The 19,025-nt window shown below is 36.6% G+C and overlaps 1 long non-coding RNA gene across 1 annotated transcript in view; it reads left to right on the top strand.

Moving 5' to 3' along the window:
• The window catches only part of LOC114073745, a 27,972-nt gene extending 9,699 nt beyond the window's left edge, over positions 1-18,273 (top strand). The window contains exon 3 of the long non-coding RNA XR_003574381.1: positions 18,170-18,273. This is a non-coding gene — a long non-coding RNA (uncharacterized LOC114073745). The remainder of the gene's footprint in view (positions 1-18,169) is intronic.
• Positions 18,274-19,025: the final 752 nt, after the last annotated feature.

The following is a 19,025-nucleotide window of genomic DNA, read 5'->3' as shown; positions in this document are numbered from 1 at the left end:
TTCTCCTTTTTTTCCCTTTCTTCTTTTTTTCCCTTTCTCCTTTTTTTCCCTTTCTCCTTTTTTTCCCTTTCTCCTTTTTTTCCCTTTCTCTTTTTTTCCCCTTTCTCCTTTTTTTCCCTTTCTCCTTTTTTTCCCTTTCTCCTTTTTTTCCCTTTCTCCTTTTTTTTCCCTTTCTCCTTTTTCCCCCTTCCCACCTCTTTTCCAGAGGTGATAATAGTGAAGTTTTGCATTATTGAGATGCTGAGGATGCTAAAGCTGAGGTGGCTCAGTGACTATCGTTTCAGTGATTGAAGTGTGACTTTTTAAATTATTATGTTTATAATATTATTTTAGCTCTGTGCTAAGTATACAATTCTCATATTTCTGTCATTCCTGAGAAAATTAAGGCAGAAGAATAATCTGTCATTCTGTCTCACACAGTAAAGTGTATCCTGGATTTTGAGGTTTCAAGTAAACAGTTGGGTGTTAATCTTGTTTTGTCATACCCAATTCCTGTCTCATAGCTGGAGGAAAGGAAGTGATGTTAAAGGTCTTCCCTGACAGGAAAACACATTAGTTAATCTGATAAGCCTTCTGCTACAGATACTTTGTGCAAAACCAGTTATGAAATCTAGGGCTAACCAGAGCCATATAATCTGCATTCAGTGTGAAACTTAATCTAATCAATGATCTATTCTTTCCCTGAGAAAATGATCAGGGAACATATGAACCCATAACTCCTTCCTGAATTAGATGCTCAGTCATAGAATGCATTTCAAAGTACCTTTTAGCAATTGAAGAATAGTGAACACATGGCAAAAAGAAAATAATCGTAACAAGAATAACTGCTGAGAATAGAGAGTGGCAGATAATTCAAAAGTGAAACTAAACAAAAATAAAATATATCTTACAGCATCAGCAAGAGAACTTTAGTGCATGTAAAATAGAATTTGCTCCATTTTCCATAGAGAACCATAAAAATAAATTTGAAATCTGAGATGTATTTCATTAAAATGCAGCATATGCCTCTTAAATTAAATATTGGTACAGGAAAAATGTCATTGTGAGCTTTATATGTAAAATTTTACTCTAACTCATTTCTAAGAGCAGAGCTATGGGACATTCTAATAACAGATTCTTCATCTTAGCAGTGCAGCTTTCAAAATGGACTTTGTGCTGTCTTTTGCACAAATACTTCCAGAAAATAAAGTAATTCTGTAAAATAAGATGATGTACAAATTCTTTTGAGTGTTTACATGGTAGAGTAATATAAATTTCTGCTCCTACTTTAGACTCGTTTTTATAAAGTCCCAAGTGCTGAGAGAGATGTGTGAGGGCTTGTTTACTCTCTCTTATGTTAAATTTGTACCACAAATATATTGAATATGTGTGTGATGATTTTTTTGCCATCTGTTTTACTGGGGAGGAACAGTAACTAGCAAATGTGAGATAGAGTCCTGTTATATTTCTACTCAGGAGAGGCACTTTCCCTGCCTATGTGAAACCACAGGTGCCAAAGCAGATACTGTTTGTATTCCTGGCAAAATCTGTAAGTTCTCACATCTGCAGTGGTGGTGCATTTTGATAATGAGAGGTGCTCCAACTTTCTGGTTCTGTTCAGATTCCTAAAGCATAGGGGGCGTTTTACTTTTTTCCCAGATTGTGTGTTACCCACAGCTTGCAAAGGTCAACATTTTGGATGTTCGGGAATGAATTCAGAGTTTCTAGCCTAGCTGGAGAATAAAATGGTTATCATTGGCTCATTTCTTAGCTTTTTCTCTTGGAGGCTGCTATTAGTGAATGTATAGTAGCTGCATTGTCCCTGCACTTCCGTGAAATATATCAAACCCGGAAAGCATGTGACCTTAAGGATCTATGCAGACAGAAGCCTATTTAAAGGTCTGTACTGCAGGCTGATGGTTTTTTGGTTTTTGGTTTTATTTTGCATTAAAAATAATTTTAAAGGATTAGTTGCTAGAACTGGAGATCAAAAATTGTCATTGAAATTGAAGTACTTAAGCCTCTCTTTGTAAGAAAGTGGCCCAGGGAGATACAGTACAGAAAGCATTTCCCTTTCTGTTACTAAAGCAAACAAAAACAAATCTAAAAAAAAAAAAAAAAGAGAGAGGAAGAACAACGAGGAGAGGAAAAAAAATAATCAACATGTATAAAATGCGCATCACTAGATATAACGGATGTGCTGATTGAAATACAACTGATGCAGAAGGGCTAGTCAGTCCTTTGTGGTATTTGTGGGGTGCTTCCTGTGAAGGGAAGAAATTACTACGCATTATATACAAATCCTATAGTATATAATCCAACTTAATTGTCTACCATGCATCATTTACTTTCATTTGATTTCATTCACAGCCATATATGATAACTCATTTAACATATATTATTACATAAGTAACTGTAAGCAGAGCTAAAGTTAGGAGAGGATTCCTATTTTTGTAGAAAATAAGAATTATTTAAGGGGTTTACCTCAGAATATAGGATATTCAGAGAACAGCAGTTTATTTAGGAGGAACCAAGTGATTTGCTAGATCTCACAGCTGAAGAACACTAGAACAAGGTGCATAAAACAGATGCTGTTACCCTTTCACTTGCATCTTTTTTGGGTTTGGGCTGTGTCATCTTCTGTGTCACAGCATAAGATGGAGTCATGGTAAGGCAGATAAATTACATGATTTGGGACCTGCACAAAAGATTCAAGATCACTGTAGAGACCTGTCAGGCCTGAAGTCCTCCCCAGGTTCCCTCCAAGCTGTTTGGCAATTAGTTAGCACCGAGATATGCAGACTATCTATTTATCAAGGATTATCATGGTAATGGCGATCTTTACATGTTAGCAGATTTTTTTGCCCTTGACAGAATATGACATCTAGAATATGTCAGCAAATGTGTCATGGTGTTTTGTTGGCTTTTTTGGGGTGTTTTTGTTCTTTATTTTCTTGAATAATATAGCTATTTGATGGAGTTTGTTGTTGTGAGTCCATGGGGGCTTCTTAGATGATTTAGTAATAATTTTTAACAGTACTTACATATTTTTCATAAATTAGAAAATAATAAACCCATGAAACTACAATTTCAGAAAAGGGTTATTTGTTACAAAATACTATTTTCTCTAGATTTTGCCTACAAGGCAGAAAAAGAAACAAATTTTGAAATCCTAAAAGATTTGAGACTGAATAAGAACAACATTTACAATAAACCTCTATGTGTACTTTGGGTTTAGTTTATCAAATGACGGCACAACTTTAAATGGAAATAGAGGTCTCATGTATTTTGCTGGCAAATAACACACCTATAATCTTAAATAACAAGTAACTACTTACAATAAATATGTCTACACACACACATAAGTAAAATACTTAGGTAACACACAAACACTTATAATCTGTTGCAAAACAATTACTAAAACTTCAGTGTGTTCAACTGGAAAGGAAGCTGGTGATACACGGATAAAGCACCTGGTTAGTGCTATTTAAAACAGCAGCCTAACAGCTGTGGCTGTTACAGATGTAGCTTTTCCCATCTCCTAACCCAGTGTAAGCAGTTGTATTCACAGGGTTTAGAAGGTTGAACTTTGAGTTAGATCCTCATATATGGGAAGGACAACATACTCCCTTGGAGGATGTTAATATAATATAGCATAGTTCACCAAGTCTTATTTGCCTTTTAAGTTCAGTGGGTAGTCATAAAACTCTGTTTTTTGTTAAAAAGTATTTATTTCAGGGACACATGAATAGACAATATACACTGAGGTAGTTTCAGTTGAGTGTAATGAAAGACTGCCAAGGTCAGAGGGTCTTAGGAATCCAGACAAGGCTCAAGGCATGGGTCCTATTTAAAATCTACGTAGTAAGAGGCAGCTTGTAATTTGTTAGAATAACTACAGCTTTCACTGCAATCAAAGGTAACCATTCTTTTTGTCACTATTTCGCAAAAGAACTGACCCAGAATTTGAAAGCTCATCTGTAAGTATTATTTGCTAGTTTTTCTGTGAAAACACGAGCGTGGATTACTCTTCCCCATAAAACCTAATTTAGTATAGGTGCAGTCTTGTGACCACATGCTCTCTGTCCTTCCTGGTCTGGCTGGCTTGCCTAGAAGCTGATCTGCATTTGTAGCTAATCAAGATGCTTCGCTTCACCTCCCTTTTGTCAGCAGACAAAAGCTCATGTCAGGAAAGCTTTCAGAGGTAATCAATCCAGAAAAATAGATCAGCAAAAGGAAAACACGGTGAATAAATATTTCATTGCACTATGTAAGCCTGTTGTTTTAAATAGCAAAACAAACCGCTGAGGCTGTTTTCTTTACATATTTTAATTATTCATTATTTTGTATGCGGACAATATGTATGTGTTCATATGCAAGTATCATTCCAACATTTGGGATGATTTGTGCAGTGTTTGAAAGCATATAAGTTCCTTGAACCCCATCATGTTTTGGTAACTGCTTCCCAGAATGCAGTGATATGTCATCTCAGTGTATTAATGTACTCTCACTAGAGCATCCTTCCCCACTAATATTATTATGGCTATAACAAATTGTCCCACTTTACTGACTTTAGATGTGGCCATGGGCTTGGCAACAGGGGTTATATAATCCTGACATCCTAAATAATATGGCAGATGTTTGAAACAACTTTTTCCCTGGTTTACACTGCTAGGAATATCATTCTCAAATTGGGAATCAAGAATAAACATGCACACGTGCCTTATATTTAGCACAGATGTTTCTATGGCCTGTGGGAGACTATTGTGTGTGTCTGCAACTAAGAGGAACATTTATTTCCCAAGACTTTAAAAGCAAAGTGTTGCACAGTGAGTGACCTCACAGCAGTGTAATCTGATTATGACAGTAGCAACTATGGGAAAGTAAAAATTGAATCAAAGTGATTATTAGTGTCTGTGTAATAATGGTTTGTGTTTATTAGCTAAGTATTGAATAAGAGTAGAATCAGACCTTCTAACTGTAAAAAGACAGGAGATCTGAATTGAGACTACTCTTTTTTTTCCTTCCTAAAGGAAAACATAAGATAGATGTACATATTCTCTTTTTCCACATTTTTATCAGATGTGTTGAATATTTTTGTGATGTCCCTACAAGCAAGCCACTAGGCATAAAAAAATTTGCAGTGAATTGCATGCTTTCCTTTCACAAATCTTCAGTAAGAATAATTGAAATGAGTAGCCATGTACTCACACAATGTACAGTTAGATCCACACAGGCATTTGTGACTGAATAGATGCATAGTTATATATACTGTGGTCATATACTGTGACAGTTTTGACTTGTCCTCCTCATAGAGAAGAACTGCAGCTATGACTCCTTTCAAAGCTTATACCAATTCTTTAAATTATAAACATTAGATTTTAATGTAAATATTCTGGTGGCACTAAAATATATTGCTATTTTCTCTTTTGTATATTTTATCACTACTTTAAGACTTTTACCTTTTGCATAAAATTGGAATAAAATAATGAAACTAACTTTTTTCATTGAGTTTGATCTTTAAACACTTATTTGCTTTTACTTCCATTAACTGGTCACAGTTTTAAGATTTCTTCCTGTGCTCTTTCCCAATTTTCTTGTGAGTTATTTTTGATTATTACTAAATGAAGGAGAGGTAGTTCTAATTTTTGTTTTCAGAAAAGATTCAACCATTTGAGCTTTCTGTTTCAATGCTCATTTCTTGTCTCTCTTGATCATTTTTTATTATATCTATGGTAATTCCAGGCAGACTAGAAGTATGTACAAACTCATTTGAATTGCAAAATTGACTGTAACTGTGAAACTGTACTTTAAACACACATAATTTAGAGATTGAAAATTTTTTCTGTAAGTATATTTCCATTAATGTTGCTTTGTTTCTAACAGACCTCTTGTGGAAACTCCTGTAGAAAACCCATTTAAGTGTGACAGCTGCAGTTCCTTTCCAAACATGAAAACTCATTTAATTGTAACTCGGTAACATCCAGTTGATGCCTGGTCACCAGTGGTGCTCCCCAGGGCTCAGGACTGGGGCCAGCCATGTTTAATATCTTTATCAATGATCTGGACAAGGGGACTGAGGGCACACTTGGTTTCCAGGCAACACCAGGTTGGGCAGGAATGTTGATTTGCTGGAGGGTAGGAAGGTTCTGCAGAGGGATCTGGAAAGGCTGGATTGATGGGCCAAGACCAATTGCCTGAGGTTCAGCAACGTGAAATGCCAGGTCCTGCACTTGAGTCACAACAATCTCAAGCAGTGCTACAGGTTGGGAAAAGAATGGCTGGAAAACTCCTTGTCAGAAAAGGAGCTGGGGGTGCTGGTCAACAGCTGGATGAACTTGAGCCAGAATGTACCCAGGTGGACAAGAAGGCCAGGAGCATCCTGGCATGTATCAGAAATAATGTGGCCAGCAGGACCAGGAAAGTGATTGTCCCTCTGTATTTGGCACTGGTGAGGCTGCACCTCAGGTTCTGTGTCCAGTTCTGGGCCCCTCAGTACAAGAAAGACATTGAGGTGCTGGAGCGTGTCCATGGAATGGCAACAAGGCTGGGGAGGGTCTGGAGCACAAATGCTATGAGGAGCAGCTGAGGGAGCTGGGTTTGCTTAGCTTGGAGTAAAGGAGACACAAGGACAACCTTATTTCTCCCTGAAAGGAGGTTTTAGCCAGGTAGGGAGTCAGTATCTTCTCCAAGTAACAAGCAATGGAACAAGAGAAAATGGCCTCAAATTGTGCTAGGGGAGGTTTAGATTGGATCTTGGGGAAAATTTCTTCATGGAAAGGGTTGGCAAACATTGGAAAAGGCTGCCCAAGGAACCTATGGAGTCACCATCCCTGGAGGTATTTAAAAGACGTAGATGTTTCACTTCGGGGTATGATTTAACGGCAGACTTGGCAGTGCTGGGTTAACAGTTGGACTGGATGATCTTAGATGCCTTTTCCAATCTAAATTACTCTGTGATTCTATTCAATTGCTTGTTTGGAAAGTCCATTTGTATTTAGAAAGCAGAATTTCTTTTTAGTTGAAAGGTGAGGATGATAGAAAGAAAAACATCAGCATTCTACATTTCTAGAAAAAGATGAGATGGCTCTTACCTCCATACCAAATGACACAACTAAACTTTAACTAAACCCTCTGTGATCTTTTAAGCAGCTCAAACCCTTAATTGATGGCTATGTTTTGATGAGAGGTAGAGGTAAATCATCTACGCTGAAATGTTCAAAAGCAAATTTTCCACTGAAATTAAAGATTACTGTGTTTATATTTTCAGTAGCTATGAAGGACTCAGCTTTTGCTCTGCAGTATTCAAGCCCATCTGGTTTTATGTTTAATGTTTTTAAGATTTCTGATCAAAGAATAGTATTGAACTTCAGTCATGACAAAGGTGGTATATGAATGATATTGTATATATAACTGTAGTATTTGTACTTAAAGATGAAGAATACTACCTTCTCTAAATATGTGTGATAAAACCCTCAGGCTTTTCTTGTTGCTTTCCACGGTAAGTTGGCTCATGTATTCTTGTCATGCATTACAAGTATGTTCTCCAGGTCACTTTAGAAACATTTGCTTGCTTGCTGAGTGGGTGTAAGTAGGATTTTATGGTCATTTGAGGAATTCTCCAGATACTTTTATTTTCATGTATCTTAGTCACACAAGAAATCATCAGAGCCATTCAGTTCAATGACACCGTATTTCTGGCTTCATCTGCTTTCATTGTACTAATTACTCCTGTAATGTGAGTCGTGATGTACATCCAGTACACTACGGAAGTGTTTTCCTCCTTTTACAGTATAAGAGGTTTTTGATGCCACTTGTGACTTGATTCCTTACAGAAATTCAGTAGATTCTACTTTGGCAGATGTCAGAGCAGATAGTTTCAACATGGTTTTAACTTCAGCAAGGACAAATTCTTTGCAGACAAAACAGTCTAATACATAGTGTTCATTTATATTATTATAAATTCACAATATTTTATTACTGCTCAGTTTCAACACATCTCATGGGATTTGACTATTGAGAACACCAAGGGACCAACTGGATGGGTTAATTCCTGAAACTTCCCCCAGATCAAAAAAGGTCTGGCAACTTAATTGACTTCCACAAATATTATACTTTTTCTAAGCTATATTGCTAAAATATACATGCAGCTTAAATATGCATGCCATCAAACTCTCAAATTCCTTCACATTTGAAACACGCTGTATTCTCTTTGCCTTTTTATCATCCATTTTGAATGAATTTCCTTTCAAAATGTCTGACTATTTTTCCAGACTCAAAAACTACTTATAAAATTCTTCAAACCATCTTCTAATACTTTCCCTCATTTTGGCTTGCCTCATGAACAATATATGATACCATAGATTCAGTTTTTAGCTGCTACCTCTATAGCTTGCTTCTCTTATTATACTGAGGGCCATCATATTTTTATATACAAACTATTTTTTGAGCCAGTGACTATTCAGGGATAGTTTCTACTCCCACGAACTGTCCTGTTGCATTGTGCAAGGATTTGTATGTGAGCAGTGTGCCTAAAAATGACTGAAAGGTATTGAGCGGTGGAAATTTTCATTTTCCCCTCCTTTTTAATATCATCATAAGATTTTACTGCAACAGTATAGGCATGTGAGTTGTGCTCTTTTCTACCATTGCCCCTAACAAGAAACTATTTTTTCTTCCCTATTGGCATTCACAGTGTAGCGAGTTGTTGACGATAGACTCATGAGGAGTTCGGTGAGCTTACAGTGTTGTAAATAGTGCTGGATGCTTATGAGTATTCAGTGAGTGTTGTAGAGCCTACACCTATGTTCCACTGCCATAACTCATGACACCATTATCAAGAATACTCAACAGTTATGTTTAGTTAGGGAGAAATGAAGAGCACTTGAAGGCCAAGGACTTTGGCTGTGAAGTTGGGAAAACAACCTGGCTGATGCTTTGCAGCTGGGGATTCTTTCATGACTTTTGCAAGGACAGTGGTGAGACTGTTCATAGTTACTGGAAACCAGAGATTTTTAATGAACAGAGTGGCTTACATTTATCCTCCATGAGGTGGAATTGAGAGCTTAAGGATCATATATCCCCTATTCCTTTACTCATGACTCTCTGTTAGTTCCCCAACAATTTTATGATGTGCCTGAGGGCTTTGATCTATGCTGATGTGGACTTTGTATGTTGCTTCAGGGGCAGTCTGTTTTTCCCCTTTCTTGCTGATAATATGAAAATGGGGAGTGACTGATACACCTGAAGGCTGTGCTGCCATTCAGTGGGACCTTGATAGGCTGGAGAGTTGGGCAGAGAGAAACCTAATGAGGTTCAGCAAAGGCAAGAGTAGGGTCCTGCATCTGGGGAGGAATAACCCCAAGTACCAGCACAGGTTGGGGGCTGACCTACCAGGGAGCAGTGCTGCTGAGAAGGACCTGACAGTCTTGATGGATGAAAAGTTGTCCATGAGGCAGCAGTGTGTCCTTGTGGCCAGGAGGGCCAATGGTATCCTGGGTGCATCAGAAAGAGGGTGGCCATCAGGTCAAGGGAGGTGATCCTGCCCCTCTACTTGGCCCTAGTGAGGCCACATCTGGAGCATTGCATTCAATTCTGGTCTCCATAGTTCAAGAAAGACAAGAAGCTACTGGAGAAGGGTCAGGGGAGGGCCTCAAAGATGATCAGGGGTGTGGAGCATCTCTCTTATGAGGAGAGACTGTAAGAGCTGGGCTTGTTGTGTCTTGTGAAGAGTAGACCGAGATGGGGTCTTACTAGTGCAAATAAATATCTCAAAGGAGAGTGTCAAGGGTGCCAGACACTTTTCAGTGGTGCTCAGTGACAGGATGAGGAGCAATGGCCATAAACTAAAACATGAGAAAGAACTTCTTTACTTTGAGGGTGGCAGAGCACTGGAACAGGCTGCCCAGGGGGGTTGTAGAGTCTCCCTCTCTGGAAAAATTCAAACATTCAAAACATTCAAAACCCACCTGGACATACTTCTGTGAAACCTGCTCTAGGTAACCCTGCCTTGGGAGTGGAAGGCTAGATGATTTCCAGAGGTCCCTTCTAACCCTAACAATTCTGAGATTCTTGGAAAACACGCAGTTCATCAATGTAAACAGCATATTAGTCCACTGGATTTACTCATCCTGACCTTATGATATCAATACTGGTATTGACTATCCTCTGCTCTCTTCTCATGGTTCCCCTTTTACTTCCTACTGTAGCCCGGTGAATTGGCTATATAGAAAGTCCTTGATTAAAGCAGCTAAGATATTCCATACAAGCTATCACTCTTGTCCTGAAGGTAAACTTACACATTATTCCTACTTGAAAAAAGATTGTCTCTGAGAATAACCAGGAAGGGTTAAGGAAAATGAAAGAGACTTACTGTTGGTGGGTTTTCCAAATGGTGTAAGATGATTATGGGCTCCAGAGATTTGCACTAATTAGAATCTTTATGTGAGTAAACAATAAAATGAAAATGTTTCTGAACTCCCAATTATTTATATAGAGAAGAAACTGTATTCTGTTTTCTTTTAGAATATGACTAGCCTTAACATGACAAATGATGCTGCTCACAATTTTCTTATGACACTGTCTGACCCAGTTAGAATCTCTTCAGAGAACATTAATACATTTATCCAATACTGAGAGCAAAAAAAGGATGTAGAAACATCAGCTAGAAATTGATATCTATGGTTAAATAATGGGATTTGTTCTGCTAACCAAAAGGCATATATCCATTCAAAATTCTCTACTTAGTGACTGTGGGACATGAGGGACCTTACTGTGTCTTAACTCAGGTACAGAAAGTGAATTGTCCCCAGCAGCGAGGAGGTGTGGACTTAACTTTTTGATTCAGTTGCTGAGGTGTGGTGATCAACTGGAGTCTTACACAATGTACTGACTAAACAAGGACTTTATGCTCTTTATCATTTGTGTACAGGCCTCATTTGAGATTGGGTCTCCAAATTCAAGAGGATATAATTGCCTAGTGTAGTTAGGTGTTTTCAAAACTGCGATAGACATCTCGGTGCACCTTAAAATAGCTAAATAACTTTGTAGTGTTGACTAAAGAAGTATATGTGGTTCTAGATGGAGTTGAGGGCAGAACTGGAAATGGATCCAGGATCATTCAAAGTCCAGTCCAGCACACCTGCACAAATCGTCCTTCCTCTTGAAAATTACTTCAACTGTGTCACAATTCTGTGCTTGATTCATTAATTTTTAAAAACAGGTACTATATACCTTAGAGTGAATTTAAGATTTAATATCTTATAATTTATTGATCACATTGAAGTCTTCATTAAAAACAGTGGATCGCCCTGAGTGTGCCCTTAAACTTACTTGAAACCAATATGTTTTAATAACTTGTCATAGTGGCTCCCGTTTTCTCCGGTGAGAGACCAATTTTATATTCAATAGGTCTACATTATTATTCAAATAACTCTGCACTCCACTGACAACACTTGTAAACAAAACAGTACAGGAGAGAGCATTTCTTCAGACAAGACAGTCTAGTGACAACAGTAATAATTTTCAACAAACGCCCATTCTAAGGCAGAGCAGATGTCCACAGAGGACATCTAAGTTTTTCTTTAAAAAAATCTGATTATATCCTGCTTTTACAACTGGTGCAAAGTGTTCCACCTGCCATTTTCATCCTTCATGTTTAATTAGAATGCCCCTGATAGTCCTTTCAATTTCCTAAAAAAAAAATCTAGGTATACGAAAAAGCATAGTTTACATTACGATAGTTTTCTTAGGAAAAGCCTTCTATTTAGAGAAAATTAGGCATAATCAGGTACTGACTGTAGACAAGCCATGATAAGTGTTACTGAAACTGCAATAAGCATTGAAGATTCATTCATTGTGATATTAACAATCTGAAAGCTAGATATAAAATAAACTTCTGTTGTCAGGGTCAGGTGATTCTATTTTTAGAATCCAGTTGATTCTATTTTTATTAATTAATCAGTCTGAATGCCTAAAACAAGAATAAAAACACTGTGTCCCTACAGAATTAAAATTTCCAGACTGAGCTCTCAGGGCAATGTTTCAGTCCTGTTTCTTCAGGGATAGAAAAAGTATGATAGCATATTCTGTATAGTATATATCTCTCTGGTTCTTAAGAGAAACCACAGTACTGGAATTACCTTCTTAATAATGTTAATAATGTTAATAGTGTTAATAAATATCTTAAATGGACTCATGAAATTGTGGAAAGAATCATGTGAAGTTCTGCACAACAGGACATTAAAAGATTCCTGAGACTGGGACAAAATTCTCATTTACGGAAGGACAAACATTGCAAAGGCATCAAATATGGTAAATTTGAGTATGTTTGTAATGAAAACCACTTAATAAGTTATGTGTCATGGCTTTATTTGATGTCACATGCATTTGTAGCATAGATATTCTAATATCTTTTAGTAAGTCTATATTAGTTATATATTATACTAAGTTATATATTTGAAAGTCTGAAGGAGCAGTACTGTAAAATTTTCGTATGTACATTTGGAGAGAACTTACTTTAACAGAGTAAGCTAGGCATGAAGGATTTCCTTCATCATTAAAAGAAATTGTTATTTCAGCATTAATCTCAGATGGAATTGGATTAAGACTTCATTTGTCATAAATGGCCATTCCCTACTCTCAAGTTCCTGAATCTTTCTTTATCACAGGAGGATATTGCCTGATGATTGCAGAGTTTGAGGCTACTAGAACCCTGTGGAGCTTTTTTCCAACTTTGAAAAATGCTGCTCAGCTTGCTAACACTTCATTTTTATATGTTGTTTGTTTGTTTGTTTGTTTGTTTTATGTTTGGGGGGTTTGTTTGTTTGTTTTGTTTTTCTTTGTTTGTTTTTTTTGTTTTTTTCTTCCTCCCAGATCCTTGCCTGATTAAGTTTTATTGCATGAGATTTTGTGGGTAAGTGGAATTGGGAAGTTCACTTGTGGAAAATGTGAACATCTGAATATTTTCATTCAAAATCTCTCCCTTAAATTTCTATTGTGGTATGCCTGAACAATAATATTGGTTTGGAAGTGTATGAGGTTTTTAAACTAATAGTTCCTTTTTGCCCCTTCCTGTTTTCCAAACATTCAAAACCTGAGACAAGGAAAAACCTGGATATTTTTAGAGCCATAATTTTTAATCAAGAGTAGGATGTTCTGGATTTTCAATGCACTTTAAGGACTTGCAGAAGCACAGACTGCGTAGTGCTGAATTAAAGTGTCAGCTCTATTGTCTTCTGATCAGTAAGATCCCTTAAAGAATCCAGAGAGACTGACGAAAAAAAGAAATAGAAGTAATTTAGAGAGGAACATTGCAAATGCAGCAGTCATGATGCTTTGAGTGCAAAACCTGTGAGTTGAGCTGCAGTAAAAGAAATGTAGGCAAACAGCCTCAAAAGAAGTAAAATATACAAAAAATTTTTTTTGTATTGACTGTGCCATATGCTGCACAAATTAGCAATAAATTTTTTTTTTCCAGGAATAGCAAGTATGATACGAAATGGAAAGTAATATGATAGGTTTGATAGATGTGAAACAAATGCTTAGAGTGACAAAGGATACTGGTGAAGAGTAGTAAATACTGCTGTTCTAATAGACTGTCACCAAAGGGATATACTAAGGGCATAGCATGTATTTGCTGGTGAATGCTTTATTTTTTAGGAAAGAGAATGTAGTTGGATGACTCCTGACTAAACTTGTCAGTATATAACTGTAAGCCTTTTCCGTGTATCAGCAGTAAAACTCTCTGTCCTTGACCTTTCTGTGTATTTTTCATTTAATCTTTTTTGCAGGACAAAGGGGTGGGAAGGAGTGAAAGAAAAGCAAGGAAAGGGTAACAGAAAAGGAGGTGGTATATTTAACAGATATTGAGAAAACAGTTTTTTTCCTGTTTCTTACACTGAATTTAAGCATGACTTCGGGCAAGTAAGGTAATGTTCTGGTTTCTAATATGCTGTAGTCTGTATCTTGAGGATTATTTGTCTCTAGGTACAAGAAGTACAGAAGAGATGTAAATATATAAAAATCTTATTTGAAAGTGGTTTAAACTAGAGTCTTTCTAATGGGTGCCCTTGTAGATTGAAATGATGAATGGCTGAATGACAGCCTCACTAAGGGTAGTAGCCTACTTTGAAGTGCTTAAGAAGTTTCATTATTTAATGAGGTCACATTTTGAATAGTTACATTTTTTACAATTAAAGTATTTTGTTCCATCCTCTGTGTAAAAAAAAAAACAAACAACCAACAAAAAAAACCTTGATACTATGCAAATATACTTTATGATTCATATCTGCAAACAATACCAGCAAGATAACAGCAAGATAACAGCAAGATAAAAAAGACACAATGAGATATGTCAGATACAATTTTAAAAGCTTTGCCAGTGAGAAAGAATTGAAAATCCTGCACTTGATACCTAATGATAGAATATGGCTCAAGTTTTGGAAAACTTTTGCAGTATATTTGTGATTCCGTTACTAGAAAACTATGGCTGTTCTTCCCAGGATCTGCATTACCATGGTAGTTTTCTCTGGTATGCATATAGGACTGTTCTGAATTTTAAAAGAGCTGGATCTGGCTGAGGATGAATAAGCAGCCGTAGGCTGCAAACACTCTGCTTGTGCCTTCTACAGGAGGTCACAGCAAAAGAGAATATCTGATCAATCACCCTGTTCCAAACCAGCCACAGGAAATCATTGCTTCTGATATGTGTGGGCTTGACAGATGTCTATCTGAGCATTGTATATTACTGTTTGACAGATTTCTATCTGATTGTTGTGTTCAATTGTCTTTCAAGATAGAGACCTAAAAAACAAAATAAAATATGTGTTAAAGTGGCACTGTTTTTTAAGATATAAGATAGACATGTGACATGAGACGAGCACCCAAGATGCTGCTTTTTTTTTTTTTTTTCCATGAAGGTTTGACTTTTCCACTTGTTAATAGTTATCCACTGTTATCCACAAACCAGCAGAATGAGACACTGCTTGATGTTGGCGACACAGAACAAACTTTGTAAGCAAAGCACAGCAGCAATGATCCTTATCTGACTTTACAGGACACAAACCTGATTTTTAAAGAACTGGCTCTGTAGTCTGTCTACAGCTGGACTGTCAGAAGATTGAAATGGATCAGCTGCTGGTTTCAGATACCTCTTTCCATGCTCTAATAAATTGTGTGGCTGCTGTTCAGAACCTTTATGCAACCAGACATAGTTTTCTAAGTGTAGGTAGAAGACTGGTCTTGACTTGCAGGATAGTTCTGACTTTTGTAATATCAATAACAATAATTGTGGTGTCAAAGCAACATTATGCAACAGTCCTTGTGACCTTAAAGCCCCTAGATTTGCTGTTGTGACACTTAGCTTCCCAAGATCCCTTTACAATGGTAGGTATGAATCTCCATTTTGCATCCTAGAGAACACAATACACAGGAGACCTGAAAAAATGTCTTTGTGTTGTCCCTTGACAGTGGAAAAAAATGAAATACATCAAACTTAAAACACAAACACCTGTTAATGACTGTGAAGGAACTACTGTAACTCAAAGGTTAAATTTCTAGAACTTGAAAGAAAAAGCTGTAAGTCATTGGGCCCACAGAAGATAGCAAGGTGATTATCTGTGTGTTTGCTCTTGCCCTTATTCCCTATGGCATTTATTTAGCTAAATTCATAAAGGAAAAAATTGATTCAGGATACATTTCTTTAAAATGTCATGGAACAACTATGAATTGTTGAATTGAACTATGAATTGAAGGACTACTTTTAGTAGTCTTTCTGTCCTCTTGGCCAGTGGGCTGAAAATGAGTAAGACAGAGAGAAACAATTGTATTTTTTCTTTTGCAGTCTCTGGTGTGAATCTTTTGCAGAGGGAATCAAATGAGTAATTTCAGTCTAAATCACAAGGCATATATTAAAAAATTATTATGTCAAATGTGAAGTTCTGGTGACCCCTTTATTAAAAAGGTGTTTGATGCCTTCGTTGAAAATTGTAATCACCACACAATATATGTAGCTGTAGTTGTACATTTTTTATTCTGGAAAAAAAATCTTGCATGCTTCCATGCAATGGTAACATGGCAATGAAAATCTTTATTTCCAGATGTTCAGACAGGAGGTATTTTTCAAAATCATATTCAAACACATATATAGTAGAATTGAATGAGTATAATGGAGGAGAAGAGGCACTTAAATCTAGAGATTGAGGTTGTAATTTAATGGCAAAAATCCATTTGAAAAGGGATCACTAAGCCCTGGCTCTATTAGAGTACAATTACTGAGAGAGGACACCTTGTGGCAGTGGGTGATTGAGTAAATGCATATGCCTGTAAAAAGTTTATGTAGCTGCTTCTTTGTAATAAATGTAAAAAGAGCCCTATGGTGCTCTTCTCTATAAGGATCAGTATACAGTCTGGTAAAGTCCATTTTATTGTGATTAAAATATAAATTATCAATAGACAACTTGCTATTGTTTTGTATTTAGTTTTGTTTTTCTAAAACTTTCTTATCAGTGTTTTGCTCTTAAAATAATTATCATAAAATTTAAAGTCTCTTTTGCAAGCTCAGGATTAATTCCTGTTTGAGCAAGAATTCACAAGAATGATTTTGATGTTCAGTTTTTTTGGTAAACGTTACATCTTTTTATCCAAACATTCTTTGTTTATATCTTTTGTTTATATTGTCTGTACTTCTGTTTTCTCAGTTCAACACAGAAATATCTATGTTCAAGGTAATGAGAATTTAGATGACGGCTCTTGTTAAGAGTCCTTCAGAGTGACCCTCTGGCAGGATCATGGCAAGTAGTGTTTTCCAAAGAAATTTTTGAGTTGAGCATTTGAGATCTTAAGGTAATGAGGTGCACATAGTTCTCTTTAAGGTGCTCCTTCAGCCAGTCATGGGGTATTTCAAACCTATACATGAAGTACTGAATCTTGAGTAGCCCTGGATTCACATCTGGTTTTGTAGATGGACCTGGGACCACCCATAATATTTAATTTCATTTTTTATGTCAGTCTCTATTCAGAATCAAGACAAATTTAAGCAGAAGATCTCAAATGGATGAGATAAGGTTATCCTATGATCAGTTTTAATCATATTTTGACTTAAAAAAATCATTGGCATAATATGCGATGTAGGCACATATTTCCCCATGTACTTACATAGGGAATTCCTATTCAAAGCTTCAGTTGCAAAAGAAGTGCTGAAGGGTGAGAATCTTCATGTGAATACAGAAATAGAGGCTAAGAATTCTCCTGTGAGTCTTGAGGATTTTCACAAATAGTGTACAGCAGAAAAACAAAATCGAGGGGGTTCATGTTGTGAATGTGTTCTTCTGAGAACCAGATTATATCAGGAATGCTTGCTGGGAGGCTCTAAATCTCAGTCTTACCAGTTTATGAAAAATTACAGTATTTAAAAAGCCCAACTGCTTTTGAAAGATATGTGAGGCCAGAAAATTAAATTTTAAATCATGGTAAGTAGTGGTAGTACAATCAGCCTGGCAGTTTGTTGGAACTTAATTTTTTTTGTACCTATGTTTTGTACCTATTTGTACCTATGTTCACAGCACTAATCTCAAGTTCACACTTTTAAATCAGAACTAGTTTTCCTCAAATTACATATCTGCAAAACCAAAACAAGCACTTCTTCCCAGGTTGTTTGACTGTAGGAAATTAAACCAAACAAAGAGATTAGCATTACACTGCCATTGCAGTGAATGTAGTTAATGAATAGGATGATAAGCTCAAGCACATCTAATCGAATTGAAATGAAATTATTATTACCAAATAATAGTGTATATCTCAGATTTTTAAATGGAATTACATCAAATATTAATTTAACATAAAACACAGGGGGAATTTCTCTTGAAGCATGGCCAAAGATGAAGGTTTTCTGTTTTATTATTCACTCTCACAAGGAGACCGTCAAAATTCAATCACTCTTTTGTTTTATTGATATCCAGAATTCCATTAGACCTGGTCAGGTTGAAGGAAAGATGAAACATGTCAGCTTTTTATCTCTGTGTTCATGCTTCTTGCAAGTAAAAGCATGTAATGGGATTCTGAAAACCTCATTGGATATCTTCTCTAAGACTGCTGTCAGGGTTCTGGTATGCCTTTTTACAGTTTCAGCTGCTAATCTCTCTATGTGATAGTTACAGTTACAAATTATTGTTCGTATGTTTTGCTATTCTAGGTCAACTGCACGAGTACATATAGAAATTTCTGCTCATCATTTGATGTGATTCTCCTCTGAAAAATCCAGCATTTCACTGGGAATAACAAGTATTCGAATCCTGATAGAATCAGGCTGTTCAGGTAAAAATCCTTTTTGCAGCTCTGGTACCTTTTTTCTGATGGCAGCATGAACCAACCATTACTGATGTACTAGGGACAAGAGCAGACAGATAATGCTGCTGCTGAGGGCCAGTGTAGTCAAACAGCAGGAATTTATTGTTGCTCTGATGCTACTGAGCACTTGATTTACAGTATGGCACAGTATAGGATCAGTCAGTGTCTTCTCTGTGGAATCAAAGTTTTATCTAGTTGCTTGTGTTTAATTTTTCCTTACATGGTTAAAACATAACCAAATACAGTTTGGACTGTGTAGTACTTTATATAGTTGTATTACTATAATCTTATGATAATTCTGTATTCACTCAAGATATTGAGATATTGAGTCTCACAAAACTTCTTTATAGTAAGTTTCCATGTAAATGCTGGTTTTATATACAGGTATATCAAGTCACAGAGTTCATCCTAAGCATAAACTCTGTCTCTTGGTGTCTTAGAGGTTGGGCTTTGTCGTGGGTTTTTTGTGTGTAATTAGGCATTTCAGTTAGTAGGACACACTGACACATTAAGTGTAACACTCTGAGACCCAGCAGAGGTAATGGAGGCAAATGTAAGGATCCAACAGCCCAGAAAGAACTGGAGAAAGGGGGCTTTAGTGAATATATACATATGCATATATATATCAGGTAGAAATATTGAATCAAGTTGAGATTGATATTGATTTTCCTAATTTGTGTATTTGGTGCCCATGAGGTGAT

The sequence above is a fragment of the Empidonax traillii genome, unplaced genomic scaffold, assembly GCF_003031625.1.
Source record: "Empidonax traillii isolate 1590-97213 ecotype Southwest subspecies unplaced genomic scaffold, ASM303162v1 scaffold33:size3420811, whole genome shotgun sequence".
Lineage (NCBI taxonomy): Eukaryota > Metazoa > Chordata > Aves > Passeriformes > Tyrannidae > Empidonax > Empidonax traillii.
Note: the sequence above shows the minus strand (reverse complement) of the source record. Positions and strands in the feature narration are given on the sequence as shown.